The 15,656-nt window shown below is 51.2% G+C and overlaps 1 long non-coding RNA gene across 3 annotated transcripts in view; it reads left to right on the top strand.

Moving 5' to 3' along the window:
• Positions 1 to 15,656, top strand: part of LOC125619958 — a 35,073-nt gene that overhangs the window by 15,868 nt on the left and 3,549 nt on the right. For 2 of the 3 annotated variants that reach the window (XR_007351530.1, XR_007351528.1), the window contains exon 2: positions 8,143 to 15,656. This is a non-coding gene — a long non-coding RNA (uncharacterized LOC125619958). The remainder of the gene's footprint in view (positions 1 to 8,142) is intronic. The other variant, XR_007351529.1, reaches the window with a different exon arrangement.

Below are 15,656 nucleotides of genomic sequence, written 5' to 3'. Positions count from 1 at the left end.
AAAGTGGACTAACACGGTCAGGAAATTTTGTGACCACAGAGCTGCCCATGAGTGATTAATTAAAGCTTGTTTACAGCTGTGCTACTTCTTGGCACTTGAGCCACTGAGCTCTGGTTTGCCCTAGGATAAAACTGAAACTCATGTATTTCCTGTAGGCAGGGGAGGTCCTCCTTCTTGCCCAGCAAGGTGGCCATGAAGAAAGCTGCCGTCACACGGCGAGCAGGCCGTACATCCTCAACCAGAGCTCTGTCTCCTGAGCTTGACTCCCATCCTGTTCAAGGCCCCGTTCTCTCTTGCGTCCCCAGTCACAGCTCTGAGCAGGGCGGTCCTGAGCTTCCACACGGCCCTCCGTGGTCCAGCTGACCGGCCCTGGCCCTGGAGGAGCAACAGTGTTCTGCTCAACTGTCTGTCCGGTTCTGTCTCGTGAACTTGGAGACCCAGAGATCATGAGAACTAGAACTTGAAATGTATTTCAAAAAAAAAGCATGGATTTCCCTGAAGATGAGATCCTGGAGATGATCTGATTCCCAACTTCTGTGGGATGGTTTTAACATCATCCTTTGGATTTGATGAGCTTAGTAAAATGAAAATAATCTCCCTTTGTTTGAGTTAGTTTAAATGGATTTCTGTTTCCAACATTCCATCAATCCCAGGTCAGAATATTCTCAGATAGATCACTTTCCTCCCTGGTACCATTTTTGGAGACCCACAGAGGAACCGAGGGCGCTGTCATCTTCCCAAGTCCCACCGTGCATCAGGAATGAGTCTGGGGACCAGACCAAGACTCTTGGTGGCCCTCAAAGGCGCTTCCTACATTTAGTAATGAGAAATTCCAATCAACACCTTATTAATCATTTTGCTCAGCATGAGTATTGAGCAGTTGTATCATTTCATAAAAATGAGTGAATATGGTCATTTTGAGTTAATTGACCTTGACACTAGTTGTACATTTAAATATTAAACAGTACATTAAAAATTTTATATTTTTATCTCAAAAGATTAGTCTACATCTATTTTGAAAATATCCATCAAATGAAGAGTATCAATAATGCCAACAAAACCAAGTAATACTAATAAAAACTAATGTGTTTGGGAGTTCATTATGGGACATTTTATAGACTAGACACAGAAATGATTCAGTCTGCCTAGTTCACACAGCAGGTAAGCCGGACGTGCTGAAATCTGGGCCCGTGCCGTTTGGGTGCAGTAGGCACTGTGGTGGTCCATCCAGGCCCCCGGCCTCAGGCTGGCCACACCACCAATGGCTGTGGATTGGCTGTTAAGGTCACCTCACCCAAGAAGCTAACTCCACAACCAGTCGCCTAAGCCAAAGGTTTACTGGATGGGGTGGAAAAGCCTGACCTGAGGCACAGGGTGATGTCAACCTGGTGGCCTGATCCGGTCCCACAGTCCCCTCCACAGGGACCCAGCATTAGAGACTGAATGTTTGCATCTCCCCCAAAGCACGCAGTGAAGCCTAAGCCACAGCACAATGACATTAGAAGCAGGGCCCTTGGGAGGTGATAAGGCCCAGGAGTGGAGCCCTCAGGAAGGGGAGCAGTGCCTGTGTAAAGGGAGACCCAGAGAGCACCCCATCCCTTCCACCACGTTCAGACCCCTGAGAATCTGCTAATCATTAACCAGGAAGAGGCCCTCACCAGACTATGAATCTGTCAGCATCTTCATCTTGGGTCTTCCAGCCTCCAGGATTATGAAAAATATTTTTTTATTTATAAGTCATACAGACTGTGCATTTTGTTATAGCAGCCCACATAGACTAAGACTTCCCTGAGAGCATGCCCTCGGTCAGCATTTTCCCTCCCTGTGGGGCTGTTTCTCTTTCACAGGTGTGTCCTGGAGAGCACTGCCTCTATATCCTGTCTCCTGGACCTCTGACTCGGACTTGCTTCTTGAGAGCAACTGACCCAAGGCAGGTGGGGGCAGACCATGGACCTAGGAGCAGAATCTGGGGACTGCACCCTAAGGGGTGATCACTCTCCATCCAGTGGCAACAATGACCCATCTCTGCTGGTAGGTGAGGTGCTAGTCGTCGCTGGCATGCAGACACAGTGAAACCACCACGGCTTTTCACTTGGGGTGACCTCAGGTGAGAAGCAGGTGGATCAAGGTGCTCCAAGTTATGCAAAATCTTTGGCACTGGGGACAATGAGAAGATTATAATTATGGAGACGGTGGAATTAAGCAGCTATTGCTGAGTGATGTGGAGACTTAAGAGACGACATCCTAAGAACCACTTAACACAGCCATGTGCAAAAGTGAGAGGACCTTTGGGTATTGTTCCAAGAACCCTGGCTCCTACTACCAGGGACAAACAGAGCTGAAAGCCAGGCACAGGACTTGACTCAAAGAGGCAGTCACAGGCAGCGGCCATGCCTGACTGATTGGACAGTGTCCCTGAGGAAGGAATACTGGCAGACTGGAGCTGGGAAGTCCTCAGAGAGACACGGTTGAGGACCCCTGGAGTGGCGGTGTAAGGACCTTAACAGCAGAGACCAGCTGCAGAGGCAGAGGCCTTAACAGCTAGGGCGCAGTAGCCGCCTGACCGAGGACAGCCAGCCTCAGCCCTGACACTGTACTTGTGCAGTGGTTCTGAGAATGGAGAGTGCACTCTCTGAGGATGGAAGCCAGTTCTGGATCTCCAGCAGAGCCACCTTCTCACTAGGACTGACCCAGGGTCCACCATTGCTGGAGGTCTCACATGTCAGCCAGAGTTGGCTCTAAGGCTTCGATGTGGCATTGCAAGATCATATTCTGCTTGAAGGACTCTCATCATATCACACCCTGTCCCCCCGGGAACGGCAGCAACCCATGCCAACTGGCTTTAACATACACTGCCTCTGAGCTGACCTTCCCCGCCCACTGGACCTCAGTCAGCTCCTTCTCCAAGGGCTCACCAGGAGTCTGGCTGACCCACATGGAATCCTGAGTGACATTACCCACTCCAAGGAACCCCCTTGATGTCAATGAGACAGGGCAGGCAGGACACAGCCATGGGATCCAAGTCCTACCAATGCTACCATCTGAAAGTCTGCGGCCTGATGATAATGGCATGGCCTCTGCAGTACCATGTGTCACCGTATCCTCAAAGTTGCTGGGAGTGACCAGGAGTGGCCCACTCGTTCATGCCCCCATGGCCGTCGGGGGATTGGTAGATTCCACCTCCACAACTCCTTGTTTCATGGCCAAACCCAACTGGGAGTTAGGGTCCCTTTAGCAAAAGGGGTGCTGCTGCTAACAGCAGGCAGAGTAAGACTCTTTCTAGATGTGGAGCAGCACTTACCCACCTCCCTGGGCTCCTGTGCCAGAGCAGGACAGAAGAGCCATCGTGCACCAGGGGCAGTGCCCTGGCCACCTGAGTCAAGACAGCACTGGTGCCCTACCATGAGGCTTATGGGAAATCCACTGGGGTTTCCCTTGGTGTCCAAGGACAGTTCTAATGACAATAGCAAGTGCAGAACCCATAGCCTGACGGGACCCGGGAGCCCAGGTTTCCGACTCCTCCATGATGAGAGTGGGATCAAACCACCAGGCAATCCACCCAGACCAGCCAGGCACTACTCAAGTCTGGGAGAACTTGAGGGACGGAGAGGAGGGACACATTGCTGGCTAGGGCCTTGGGTCATCTGTGGGGTACAATTCCCCCACCAATCCTCCTTTTATGAGTTTCCCCAATACCAGGAGCACGGAATGATGGGTGGATGAAGTTAATGTGAGAAAGAAATGGATCTGAGCTCTGCATAGGGTGGGCACCTTGGGCAATGCCATGTCCTACCCACTTCCCCAGTCTGTCTTCACATGCTGGCAGCCTCTGCCCAGCTGTGGTGTGTTGTTCCTTGGCTCCTTCACCCTTCATTTTCCTGCTGAGCGGTCCCTCAGTAAGTCAATCAAGGAACTCAAGGTAAGCCAGAGCGTTAGGTCAACTCACCTTCAGTTATTATCAATCTCCTACGTAAAAAACAGTTCTGATTTGCACTTGGCTTTTTTACAACTCCTCCGTAAGTTTTCCCGAAGCTAGCACAATTATGAACTATAGCCACGTACAGTTCCCAAGAGTGAAAGGAGTAATAATGACATTTCGAACAATCGAGACGGCAGTGTTACCAGCACCGTGTAATTGCTTAGTTAAAAAAAATCCAGCATCTGCCTACACATAACACAGAGTCATCAAAAAATGGCTCCTTAATTACCCAGGAGTCTAAATGGATTATTTTAATTCATTCATGCTGTCACTCGCTGAAGTTGTATCCTAGTTGAGGTGTGGGGTATACTTTGGTCATCTCCTCAAAAAAAAAAAAAAAGGCTCCTATTTTCTACTGACAAGATTATTTTCTTTTCTTCACATCTCCTGGAACTTGTGATAACAACCTCAAGAAAAAGCTTTTTAATTATACATTTTAAAGTATTTCTCCCTTGTCAAGGATAATTGTGACAACTTGTCAATCATACAGTTTTGCTCATGGTTTAGAAGCATGAAAGTCTCTGCAGGGACCTCCCCAGAAAGCTGGGCGCCATTGTTTTTCTGTCTAGTTTGTTCTCACCTGATGCAAATCCAATCAGAGGGCTGTGCTGGTGAACTCGCCTGACCACCACTGGAACCAAAAAGTGACTGCAGGGAGATGTCCTTTAAGAGGGACCCTTAAAAAGGCCTCTGCAGGGTGACACCTCTGCACCCCAGAGATTAGGATTTATGGGTGGAGAAGGAGGCAAGGGGCACAACAGACGTGGACTATCACACGACACCAAAGGGTCACTCCTGACCATCCATGAGGTGTCCAGTCGTGTCCATGGGAACCGTCACCCAGGGCCCTCGCAGTGCCGCTCCTACCTGAGGCTGCACAGAAGGCTGCAGAGGGCTTCAGCACCTCTGGCCAAAGTCAGGGCTGGGGAGCCCCCGCAGGCAGGTTAGTCCCGGCAACGGTCCACAGGGTGCACGCCAGCCAGGTGCATAACTGCCCCACCAAGATGAAAAGGTCAACCCAAGTGTGTGTGCCCTTAGTATCCCCTCTCCCTTTTAATATGGAAATGCTTAAAATATACGAAAATAGGAAAAATATAGCAAACACCAACTTCCGCATTTCCCAGTTACAAAATCCTGAAATGTATTTTATAATTATTTTATAGGCTTTTATATGCTCTCTGATCTATCACTTGTAAAAGTCTTACTTTTCTGAAATCATGCTTATCAGTCACAGCACCTCACCCACAACCTGCGTGGGCGATGGAATTTAGGTCCCTCTGCATGAAATGGGCTGATTATGCAAAATAATCACAGCATTAATCCTCACAGACCCAGAAAAGCACAGGGCAGCATGGGGCTGTCTAAAGGGCCCATAGAACTCCAGCCAGCCCCGTCATGCGACATGCAGAGCTAGTCACAGGAGTCATCTCGAGAGCACTGGAGGAAGCCCTCAGCACACAGCGTTGGAGGAGTGATCCTCCGTGCTCTCCCTCTGCTCCTCTGCCAACAGACCCACATGACAGTTCCTTGTGGTGACAATGGAGAGCTATGGTCCTTGCAGATTTCAAGTATGCAATCCCTTATGGTCACCAGGCTGGACAGTAGGTACCCAGAGCTTACAGATCTCCTAACTGACAGTCTGCTTGTGATTGACAGCTCCCTGCCCTCAGCCCCTGGGGCCACCTTTCTACTCTTGCTGAGTTATTTTTCTTAGGTTTCACACGTAAGTCAGATCACGTAACATTGGTCTTCCTGGGCCTGGCTTATTTCACTTAGAAACACATGCCCAGGTTTATCCATGCCATCACCAATAGCAGGATTCCCTTCTCTGTCAAGTGTCAATAATATCACATCTTACGTGTATATTTTCTTTTAATTCATTCACCTGCTGACAGACACTTAAGGTTGCTTCCATATCGGCTGCAATCAGCGCAGGAGGACAGGTGTTTCTGCAAGATTTTTACTTCATTTCTTTGGGATATAAATCCAGAAATGGGATTGCGGGCCCATGTGGCAGTTGTGTTTCTCGTGTTTTGAGGAGGCTCCATCTACCCCTGTACTAATTCACATTCCATCAACAGTGTTAACACTTCCCCTTTCTCCACATCCTCGTCTATACTTGTTACCTTTTCTTCTGGTAAAAGTCATCCTAAAAACATAAACACAGATAAAAGCAACTGTAGATGGCACATATGAATCAAAGACTATTCCACACTTGTGGATTCGAATCAATATTAATATTCTAGGAAGAAAAACAAAGGGACATCACACATCCTGGTTTCAGGGCTGTCCTTTCCGGTAGTTCTGGGGCCAGCTGAGAAATTCTGGAGTGAAATACTTCATGGCAATGCTCTTCAACCAAGAACTTGCCTTGAAGCTAAAAGTGTTTGGGTTTTGTCCAGGGGACACTCATCAACTAGCAGGGAGACGCTGTGACCTGGGTGGCGGACACTCCAGACTTCATGCATCTCTAGGATGGTGGGCACCCTGGATGCCCAAGAGGCTGCTTCCCAGCCAATACATCAAGGCCACCGCGGATGGCCAGGTGAGGTGGAAGCCACACGTCTGGCTATACAAGGCCAAACAAGTCTAGGGACTGCTTTTCAAAACAGAACCTTGTCTTCCTGGGAGCATTAGAGTCATGCCTTCCCATTCTCAGCACAAATCAGATGACTTCCAGACACAAGGATATTCCTGGAGGTCACTCCAAACGCAAACTAGATAGTGTGCAGATAGTGTGAACGTGACGTCAAGAAATGACCCCAGACTTGTGCAGGGGAGAGCCAGCCTTTCTATAGAAGAAGGAGGGGAGGCCTAGGCACAGGATGACCTCGGAGCTCCAGAGGACAGCTGACCTGCGATCCTCCAGGCACAATGGCCTGCCCCTTGCAGCCCGCACACCGTGCACGGTGGCTCTCAGCCAGCCATCGCAGCCTCTTGCCTACTGTTCATTAGACAGTGCTTCATACATGAGTCATGAGGAGGAGTTAAAAACAAACTTCAGTGGCCCAGGTTGGCCTGTACATAGAGTGAAATATTCTCTTTCAAATATCTATGTTTAAATGTTAAGATTTAAATTTAAATTATAATTCAATATGAGGAGCTGCTTAAATTCAGAAGTAATGAGGCTAGTCCAGGGCAGGGAAGGAGGTGGACCTGAAGGGAGTCACGGCTGTGCGCAGATGCCTTGCCTTCATTAGGGCACATGATGCCGCAGCAAGGCTGATGTGCCAGAACAGCACCCCTGTTTTTGCAGAGGAGTCTCACAGCCATTCTGAAAGATCAGGGAGCTTGCCGCAGGCACTGCCTAGAGGGGAACTCATTTGTCTGCCTCCAAAGCTCACCATTCTAGGCTCACTCTCAAAATTCAGGCCAGTGCCAGCCAAATCTACCTCTATGGCATGGAGAATCAGGACCCCAGGTTCCCAGCACTGAGGAGCAGCAGGGCTAGAGCGGGAGCTGCTTCAGCAGGACAGGACTTGATTTCCATGTCCTCGCATCCCGTGTGTAATGAGGACCCCAAGGGATATCCCCCGGAACCTCAAATGTGACCCTGAGCAGGACCTTTGAAAATGTAAATAAGGTAAGAATCTCCAGGAATCGGGATGGCCACTCATCCAACAGCAGATGGTTTTATAAGAGACAGAAGAGAGACACGGGGAGGGAGGGCAGAGAGCGATGCAGCTGGCAGCCAAGAAATGCCAACAACCAGAAGCTGGGGGCGGGGCGGGGAGCAGACTCCATCACCGCCCTCAAGGGGAATCGACTCTGTGATGCCCTGATTTGGGCTTCTGGGCTCCAGACCTGGGAGAGAGAAAGTGTCCGCTGACTTAGGTCATCCAGCGGGGGACCACTGGCTTCTGCCTCCTCCATACACCAATATACCACTCCTCCTGGAGCCTCCTGTGTAGCTATGAGCAGCCCCTCCCTGCGGTTAGAAGGCACAGTGTGGTGAAGTGCAGGACACGTCCTGGGGGCTCAGACAAGGCCCGCAGGTGGCCACTTCCACCAGCCTGGGCTCTGCCACCTTGCATCATACTCCGGTCCCGCCTGGGGAGCACGGCAGCTTCTCCTAGGTACTGTGCCCTGTTTTGTGCAGACACTGCTTTATGCCACTTGGTCCCTCTCAACTCCTGAAAGTCACTCCCTTCTGCTTTTTAAAGATGGGAAAGAGATGCAGCACATGGCATGCTCCAGAGGAAGCCTCTGCTGCTGCCTGTGAGGGCCAGCCACGGTAGCACAGCTCCTGGGGACCGACAAGCCAGTGAGTCACGTCCACTTGCCTACTCCACACTCTGTAGCCCTTCGCTGTCTTAGGGAGATTGGAGCCAGCCCAGGAGCAGGACAAGGCATGGACCAGCACGAAGGAGACCAGAGGGAGAGCCCTGCTGCCTGCTCTGGAACCCACGTTGTGGATGCCAGTACGTCTATCTCACTTCCAGACAGTCACCTGGACTCTGGGCCCCTGCTTTTTTGCCAGGAAACTAATATGTCTGCCCCACGTGCAAATACGCCAGGGCACAGCTCAGTCCTTACACAGTGAGCTTCACGCCAGCTTCCTGGGCTCTTCCGGGGGACTGCTGCACTCCTCGGAAGCGTCTCTTCTTACTGTGAGGAGGTCCCACTCTGCCCTCTGTGCACAAACCTCCAGACGACTAATGGGATCTGTTGCAGTTAAATCAATACCTCCTCGTTGTTTGCACATCGTTTGCAGGAGGCAGACACTAAAACAAAGCACTAGCCAATGTTGTTCGCTGGATCTCGGCCAGAGCAGGGAGAATGTGTGTTTTAATTTCCCTTCTTTATGAGTTTCCAAGGAGACCGATCAGATAATGAAGGACGAGCTTTGTCAAGCACGCTCCGCCCCATCTCTCGCTGGTTTACTGTGAAAGCGCCATGCTCCCAGGGCTTGATGTCTATGTTGGTGGCAAATGTGCCCTCCGTGGGGCAGCTTGGACCCCGTGCTGTCTGGATGCCCGGGTCCCCTGCAGTGGCTCTGGCAGCAGCAGCCACACTATTCTCCAAATGAAAGGAAGGGGTCAAAGGAGAGCTGTCAGGGAGCATGAGTCCCACGTGGCCCTTATTTCTCCTAGGCGCTGTCAGAGCGCTGGCAACACCAATAGTCCACGTTAACTCTCCAGGCAGGGCCCATTTCAATCCTAGCCACAGAACACAAAGTTTCTTTCATTTCAAATGCGTCAGGGGGAATCAATGTGACCTTGGCTGGCAGGGGCTGGCAACAGTCCCTGAGCCAGATTGCACCAACGCACAAACAGCTTCCTCAAAGGAGCTGGCACAGGGGACGCTGCAAGGCCAACAGTCCATGCTGGCCCTCATCACACTGCACGCCTGGACATTGGGCTCAGTTCCCAACATGCAGGGTCACTTCAGGACTGACCCATGACCCTTTCAAGTCATCATCCCTTGCCCGTCACTCTACACAGCCTTAGTGCTACCCAAATCCTCTCAGGGATTATGGGCACAAACGTGGGACACGACCAGGCTCTGAGAATACGATGGTTTCAGTGAATCAGCTTACCCACTCACGCTACCCAACGAGGTGGCAACTGACTACCCACGCTCAGAGTTTCTTCTTTTTTAGTTCAAATCACCCTGCGCTGTCCAGCTCTCTTCTTTGCTAAAGCAGCCTTTAATTACTAACAGACCTCTCAGAACAGGGTAGAGGGAACTGAAGACCTCATTGCCATTTCACTGGGGACCAGGTGTCTGTCGTCGAAACCACTGAAACTGCCTTTAACCCAAGTCCAACATGAAAATGGCTGGCTGGGGTGGGGACAAGTGGACCTTCCTTGTCCCCAGCCCTCCATAGGGCCCTGAGCACTTTCCGTCCACACATTGTTCTTCCATCTTCCCTCTCTTCTCCCCGATTTCAACCTGACCTGTTCTCAATCAAAAACCTCACATCCTGGTTTAAAGGCTAATGGGGGCTGACCTTCACTTCCTCTGCTGAATGAAGGTGAAGCAATGCGTGTGGTGGGGGTGGGGAGGCACGGCCACCACCTGCCCTTGTATGGACACCCAGCTGCCCACCTCTGATGCCTCCTCTTTCCAGAGCCTGCTTGCTTCTTGACTCCTCACCCAACACTTGTCCTTGGACACTGAACTCAGGCTCTCCTGCTCTCCTGAGTTCCCAGCCTGGCCCACCATCTGCATGTACCCGGTTCACCTAATGCTCTGACTACATCCCTTATTGCTTTAAAATATGTGTGCTTTGCTCTTTTTCCCTGCCTTCTTTTCCCTGTCCTCCTCCCTGATCTCCTCCTCCCTGATCTCCTCCTCCCTGATCTCCTGCTTTCTGATCTTTCCTGCCTGATCTCACATCTCTGATTCACCTCTTTAAAACCCCTCTGTTCCCCATAACGGGGCAGAATCACAGGCTCTAGGACAGGAGTCCCTTGTGCTTTTCTTGCTGGCAAAGCAATACAACTTTTTCCTTTTTCCTCTTTGTTGGATTGGCGTCAAGGACAGGACCTGGCTTTCAGTTACGTGCACACCTGTGACAAAGCCAGCGCCCAGCCCTCCCCCAGCCCAGTCGGCCTCTCCTTTTCACTGGCACCCACTAGCCGTCAAAGTCCTTGCTGTTCTCAGAGTGCAGGCCAGAGATGGCTTTGAGGAAGCCAGAAGGGACCTCACCTTAAGGGATCCAACTCCAGCCCATATGGTAAACCCTGGCTCTCTGCTTCCCCTCCTGCCCCCACTCCCAGCCCAAATCACAGCGTGAGGTCTTCCTCTGGTTCAGTGGGCCTTTTTCTTTGTGTGTGGCAACTCTGGGGGCTCACAGCAGGATAGGGGAGGTCGCAGCAGGATTTTTGTAGTGGGAGCTTTGCCTTTCCCAGTCAGGCTTAATGGGTATGAAGGGGAAATGGAATCCTGCCCTAGAGCCTCTGCTTCCCCACCCGGGCGCCATCTTGCTTTTTATCTCCACTGGCTCCTTGGGAACAGCCCCTCCCCAACTTCCTCTTCTCCAGACACCATCGGACCCTCAACGGGGCTCCTCAGACAGCCCTCAGAGCAAGGCCGCTGGCTCTGAGAGAACAAGTGCAGGCCTTGGCTTCCTTGCCTGTCTTCAGATCATCAGCCCACGCTGAGTCCCATGGACACGGAGAGCTACAATCCAGCTTTCCTTCACAAATTAGAGTGTCTGGCAGCTGTCAGTCTGCACTTCCACATGGCATCAACTGGCTGGAGCTGGGGGTCACTCGGGATGTCTCTGTACAGAGTGCACTCCCCTCCCCTTCTCTGCCCTCCATGGACCGAATACTTGCACACCCCCCAAACTTGTGTGTTGAAACCCAGTGCCCTGAACGATGGCGTTTGAAAATGGGCTTTCAGGAGATAATGTCATTCGTGGGGTAGAGCCCTCATGAATGGGGTTAGTGTCCTTATAAGAAAGAGGCCAGAGAGCCTGCTGTCCCCTCTCCACCAGAGGAGGACACTGTTGGAAGTTGGCGGTCTGCAACTGAGAAGAATCCGACTGCACGGGCCCTCCATCTTCGTCCAGCCTCCCGGACTGAGAGAAATACAGTCCTGTTGTTTATAAGCCATGCAGCCGTGGCAATACGCTGCAGCCGTCTGAGCAGACCAAGACACTGACCAAATAATCAACCTACTCACAGGGGGTAGCTCCTCCTGCTGGGGCCCTCCACAGAGCAGGCCCAGGGAGCACCTCAGAAGCCTCCCCAGCACTCGCCTCAGGGCTGCTCCCAGGATCCCTTGGACCTGATGAAACACTGAAGCTCTCAGCTGCAGCAGGGACTCCACGGTTTTAGGAGGTGCCCATGTGAATCTGAGCTGCCAGCAGATCCTGCCCCAGGGCCCAATGTGTCCCTCTTCTCCTGGGAACCATGTGGACTCTCAAATCCTTTTCTGTTTCAAGGTTTCACTGTTGTCAGTTGTGTTTCCTTAGTGTGTTAGGAATCTCCAGAGAGAGAGACAGAGAGAGAGAGAGGGGTGGGGGGGGGAACTCTTGCATGATTTGATAAATATCTTGAGTTTTATTTTATTTCAAAGGAGCCTTACAAGAAATGGATAGAAATTGTACCTCTTTAGAGATTCTTTGGTTAAAAAAAAAACAACAAAATCTTCTGTGAGATAAAAGCTACAAGCTAGGAGAAGCAGAATTTACATTTTAATTATAGCACTGAATTGCTTATAGGTGACTTTCAGGAGTTAAGTATTTGGGGAAAGAGAACAATTTCTTGCATTTCTCCCCAAATGACTAGAACTCAGTAAGATTAAATAAGCAGATAGTAGAGTCTTCTTCATGTGGGTTAAAAAACCAACCATTGGGCAAGGACAATGGGTCAGAAAAAGACAGGTGGAAGGGAATTAAAGGACATACTACGTTCAATGGTAAGTGACAGATAAATTTCTCCATATGGGAACTTCATCCCCACATCACCAGGAACAGGACTAGAATTACTCACAAATGACAGAAAGGAGACAACCTTGAACGATCACATAGCTTGTCCAGGGGGACACAGCCAAGAAGGACAGAAATGAGCCTGACCTTCCAAAGCCTGGGATAGGGACAACTGTGCTCCCCTCCTGGCCTGGCACAGGAGGAGACAGTTGGGCCAAGCTCTGGGCCCAAGAACACCAAGCCAGCACTGTTCAGTTCTGCTAGCCAGAAGCTGTGCCAAGAACAGAACCCGCATGATAGAGCCACAGGACCGCCCAGGGCAAGGTCACCGGCAGAAAGGCCAGCAAAGCGCACAGACCTGGACTGTGCCCGACCACAGACATTTGCTTATTTACAGTCTCGTCCCTGGTCTTTGCAGGTGAGCGCTCCATGGAGAAGCGATCCTCCCACCTCAGCTGCCCTGTCTTTGCAGGCCGCAGAAAGCAGGTGCCACACAGATGGCTTTGCCTGCTGCTTTTGCAGGACTGAGTCTGCGAGGTGGCCAGTGGCCACAGCACACCACCTGGACTTCCTTTAGCTGGTCCTCCCATTGTAACCATCTGTATACCACCTTGTGCGTCCATCCCAAAGCACTCGGCAGTGGGGGATGGGACGCACAGCTGCTCCCTGGTGTTCTGTCCACACCGAAGCAGCTACCAAACCACTAGGCCTTCAGATTAGGTCTTCACAGTGAGTACCCCAGGAGGATGCCACTTGCAGGAGAAGGTGAGCCCGTGAGGTATGGAGAAGGTATGGCCCGTGAGCACAACCCAAGGAATTTTAGAGGACATGGTTAAGCTGCCCACAGACACTGTCTGGGTCTTTGCACTCTAATCACATTAGAAGTTGCAAGAACGCGATGAAAATGTAATGAATGCAGGCACAGCTTGGTGACCTATTTATCCCTCATGGTGGCAATTCAATTAAACAGGTGCTTGGGAAATTTCCATTTAACTGGTAGCAAGTGCTGTCCTTGACGGGGTCCTTCAAGTTAGGGGTGTTTGGAGCCCAGAATCTTTCCTGACCACTATAGGAGATAAGATGAAAGGGTTAGAGGAGTCGTGCGGGGACATGCCATCCCCTTGCTGGCTCCTAGTCATGCGTCTGTGTGAATGGCCTTGTGGTCTGGCATCACACCTGTTGTAGAGGCCATCTGCAGTCCTTCCTTTCCCTTACCTGGATGGCTTGTGTCATATAGTGAGCGGCCACCGATCAGCCAGACCCCACTGGGCCACTTAACATACTTGTTCTGGTTTTATTTTCCCAACAACCCCTCCACAATTCCAGTAAGCAGAATGCACCATTCCCCAGGGGACATCGGGTGGGCATCTCAGTACCAGGCTGATGACCACTAGACCCTTGAACTTCTCTCTGCCTTCTGGGCTCTAGCCACCTCCTCACACCCACATCCACCCAGCCCACAGGGTGTGAATGTTCATCACAAGGCACAACCAGAGCCCAGAGAGCAGTGTCTCCATGTCCATGGGGTTTCAGCTCCCTGGTGCCCAGGAGTGGCCCGAGAGCAGCACAGGGGAGCTGGAGAAGAGGGTGGCAGTGGGCCGCAGCTAGCCCACCCCCATCTGTGAATCTGGATGATATTTAGACACAGCCCCAGGTAACCATCAAAGTTAGGCTTCTGCAGAAACTGTGAGAGCCCAGCCTGTGAGGGCCTGCAGGTCTTCTGGGCTTGGGAGGGGAGAGACTTGCCCGGGGGGCGGACGCAGACTCTCTTCTTGGAAGGAGTTGGCCCTCGACTGCAGCTGAATCCTCGTAGGGCATCTCTGGCTCTTAGAACTGACTGCTTTCACAGTTACATCTCCCTTCCTGATACCTTAGGCTGCAGGGACGGTTGTGAAGTCATCTTTACTCAGGTTACAAAATAACCCCAAGTCATAAAAGATGCCAATTATGAAACTCCATCAAATTTTATAGCCAGGTGGAAAGTGACTCCGAGAACAACAGTATAGTAGCACCGCTTTCCCCAAAGAGTTCTCAACCCACCTCTGCACTTAGGAACTAACAGATTATTGGGAATCTTTCTGTAGATGAAGGAGGAGGAGGAGGAGGAGAATAAAAAGAATCATAATTCGAATATTCCATTCAAAAGAGACAAACCTCACTGTGATAAAAGTATAACCCCTTAAACAGCTGGCAGGACCCAGGAACTCCGTGCCTCTGTCCTGCACAGGGTGCCACCAGAGGCCCACCTTCATTCGTAGCAGGACCAGACTAAGAGGCCATTGCAGCTCGGCCCTAGGGTCTCCTTCAGGGCAGCCCACGGCCTGTCCTCAGCCCTCCTATCTGCACCGCCTTCAGCGTGGCTGGGGGGTGCCTGGGGCTCACCATCCCCTCTCGCTGGCTTCCCTCTGCCATGCTGGTGACGTGGAACTCTCTGCTTTTCTCTTCCCCCACTCCTCTTGCCTGCCGTTCTCCTTCATCCTGCAGCTTTAGCCATGGCACCAGGAGGAGAGCTCTGCATGGCAGTACCCTGCCCTGGAGTCTGCCTGATTATCAGCCTCCACCCCAAGGGGCGAGTGTCAGCTCCGCTGATACCACACAACAGTGTGGCACTCAAGGAGAGGAAAGTGGAGCATAGAACCCCCCCAGTTCACCATGCCTCCAAATGGCCCCACGTCCCACTCCTTTTCAGTGCCCTAATTGGAAGAGTTCCCCTGGCAATGCCCTCCCACTCTGTTTCCAGTTGGTTTCTGGGTTTTCCATTGAAGTCCCTCCGTCTGTGTTCTGTTCGCATCTGCACTGCTCTATCTACTGCACAGGCTGGGACGTCTGCAATCATGTCCTTACTCTCGCTCTGTCTTCTTCAGTTCATGTTCTACACACATTGTTATAAAAGTAATCATCACAAAACCCAGTTTGGGACAGGTCAGTCCCTGCTGAGTGACCACCAATGACGCTCATTTGCTGAGCAGGTTATGTCTCAGCCTGATATGCACATGACAGCTCCTATTACTCTCCTGATAGCTTTATTTTCTTTTTTCATAATTCCTTCATTCACTCCTTCAGTGCCAGGCACCAGGGCTAGCTAAATGCTGGCCATTTGCTGCTTCATTGTGTTGTGAAATATCATCACCACCGGCCAGATGATGCCAAGGTTCCGTTTTGCAGGTGAGAGGAATTAGACCCAGCAACATAAGAGCCTGCAGTAGCCTCCTGCACCCGCCCCATTGCTGTGGGGCTGGCCCCAGCCAACGTCTTCCTGCAGATCATTAACCGCACCGCCACGTGGCTGAACAG

Source organism: Marmota marmota, unplaced genomic scaffold, assembly GCF_001458135.2.
Source record: "Marmota marmota marmota unplaced genomic scaffold, marMar, whole genome shotgun sequence".
In the NCBI taxonomy this organism is placed as follows: domain Eukaryota; kingdom Metazoa; phylum Chordata; class Mammalia; order Rodentia; family Sciuridae; genus Marmota; species Marmota marmota.
This window is presented reverse-complemented; position numbering and strand designations above follow the sequence as displayed.